Source organism: Helobdella robusta (assembly GCF_000326865.2).
Source record: "Helobdella robusta unplaced genomic scaffold HELROscaffold_13, whole genome shotgun sequence".
Classification (NCBI taxonomy): Eukaryota; Metazoa; Annelida; class Clitellata; order Rhynchobdellida; family Glossiphoniidae; genus Helobdella; species Helobdella robusta.
Window position 1 is genome coordinate 2,355,243 of NW_008703718.1, and position 3,028 is coordinate 2,358,270.

A 3,028-nucleotide genomic window follows, 5' to 3' on the forward strand; every position below is an offset into this window, starting at 1 on the left:
CTCTGTTTTGTTTTCTGAAGGTGTTGATGTAGTAGTAGCAAATATTTTCACAAGAAATATGCAACCATTTTTCATGACTTAATTTTTGTATATGGGTAAAATGAATACAGTTGTTTGTGAAAATGTAGCTACTGTATATTTTATATCCATCAAGCTAGGAATAAGATTTTCTGACATGTGGTTTTAATTGGTAAAGATAACAAACCAAATAAAAAAAGCCAAAGCAACAATACTGTTGAATTCTTCATTACTATCTTAAATGTACTCCCATGAATTGAGACATTAATGTACATACCTACTATAGATAGAGGAGGATGTTATAATGTGTGAGTGTTGATCTGGGCTGCTGAGTTGAATGTGTGAATGCCTGTTCCATTGAAAATTTAAAATATTTAAAATTTTTTTTCAAATTTAAGTTTCAATCCAAAGTTGACATATATGTGTGCGCACGCACGCGCTTGTGCGTGTTAGTGAATGAATGTTTTTCATTTGTTAGTGGGCAAACAAGTTCATTTATGTATTTCTGCATGTGTTATGAGTAGGTATATATACGCTTATATTTTTACTCACATGTGTTTTATATTTAAGTGTGTATGTATTTTTTTATAGTCACGTGACAGTGAGTATAGATGGATGGAGGATAATTTATGCCAGTGCATGTTCGTCAAGGCATTAAACTGTTTACGTGGCTTTCTGTGTGCTCCGACATTTGCATAAATAATTTTAAAGATGAATTTGTTAGAATTTATAATTGAAAAAGATGTATGTGTGTTTATAATTAAACAAGATTATAAATTAATTAATTAACTAATTAATTAATTAATTAATTAATTAATGGCTGAATGAATGAATGTCCAAGCAAATCAAATGAATGAATGAATAAAAAAATAAATTAATGAGCGTACACGCCTAGGCCTACTGGCATATTTATGATTAAACAGAGGCTAAACACTTGTTATAGAGAATGGTCACAAATTTTGAGACAGTTGTCGACCATTTTTATTATAAACAAAATTTTTCTTCATTGAGTTCTCATCTTAAAAACTTTCTCCACGTTTCCAAAATTCAATCTTGATAGAGGGGTTAAAAAATAGTTGAACCAACCCCGACTAAATTTTTCTCAGTAGATATAAATGTTCAAATGGAATGTTAATGTGCTAATGCACAACAGACTTAATGAATAAATAATAATGTTTACGTATTTATGTAAATAAGTAAATGTAGGCCTTTGCATGTGTGCGTGTGTTTGCATGTTTGTCTGCTCGGTCGAACGCACACGAGTCTGGTCCTCCACTTTTATCCTTCTTCATACATCGAGAGGTCTTTTTATGTGCATAATAAACAAATTTGTTTTCATTTTTTGCGCACATTTTTCCTCACATTTGTTGGTTCTTGTTATTTTTATTGTTAACTTCATTCATCTGAGTGTATATCGTGCGCAGTTTGTCCACTGCCGATAAATAATCTTCGCGACATGTAGAGCGAGAGAAGTAGGCAAACTATTTTTTTTGTTCATCTTTGTGTGAAGGGAAAAGTTGAAATTAAAAAATTTAATTTGATGATTCTTGAATTTAATCTCCTAAGTGATTGCAGGAATTGAAAAGGAGCAAAAGACACGCCATTTCCTTTCAGTGAGTTCTGGCAGATATTTGCAGCCGCACAACCATCATCACGTTACGATTGTGCTTCACGCAAACAAATTTTCAAATTCTAACTTCTACACACTTCGAACCGTACAGTCAACAATTTCATGTCATGTACACCTTATTAAAGCTCTGCAAGGAAATTGTTGTACAAACATCTGTCGTCACATTTAATTTGCTAGCAAATCATGTTGTCGTTGTCGTTATTGTTGTTGTCAACGAGGTTGTGGATGTTATTGTTGCAGTTACTGTTGTTGATGTCACCGAAGTTATAACTATTTGAAAACATCATTACTGGGTTTTAATGGAGCAAAATTTGTAATGAAATCCTCGACGTGAATGAGATTGTTAATTTCTAATGAAAGTAGCAGCCATGAAGTTGTTCATTATTCAGGCGTATTTATTTATAAGCCTCGCATATGGCCCTCACTTGATTAATTGCTTAATGCAGAGCTTGAAAAAATTGAAATATTGCTGGCTACTCCTGTCTGGGTGTGTCGTCAATTGGCTTTCAATCCACCCAAGCATATTTATGTCGCTGTATGTGTGTGCTTATTTATATGTTTGTATGTCTGCGCATATTTGTATCTGTGCCTATGTATGTGTATGCGTGTGCGCGTGTGTTCAAATTTATGGGTTTAAGCAAAATAATTCAGTCTGATGTTAAATCTTTAAAAATCGTGCATACACGGATATGTAAATAATGATATTGGCAAATATTGCAGGAATAAGTAATCAAATGTATGAAATGTGTCCTTTCAAGTGCCTCACTCTCGTGAATAATTCACAAACCAGACCAATTTATTCATTTTAGATTTATGGACATGAACAAACCTCATTAATATTACCACGTTATAATGACCGTATGTTTCAACATACCAAATGGACTGATGTTCGAGTTTTGGAGGTGGCTCGTTCGGGGCGACAAAGTGGCTCTGGTCACAGGGAAATGAGAAACGTCCACTGCTGTTGTTTATGCGCCGGACCACTGCCCAGTGTTCAGTGAATTGACCAACCAGAGCATGATTTGTAAGTGCATGCACGTATATGTTCGCAGATAAATAATTTTTTTGTGTGAATGAATACTTTAAATTTTTGGTTATTTTGCTAAAAATAAATAAAGTTATTGAATGAATACGAATAAATGAAAAATGAAAACAGACAAAGGACGATCACTGTTATTAAATGTCATTCAGTTGTTTCAAGGTTCTTTTTAAACAAGCCGTTTCAACACACTTATAAAATTTTTCATATATTATTCAAATATTTAATTTCATCAAAATGCAAAGCGTGAAAAAAAACTTGTCAGACAAAATTTTTTCTTTTGAAGAATTTGTTCAACTTTTTACGGCCACGAAAACTTTTCTCACAATTTTTTTTGTGAA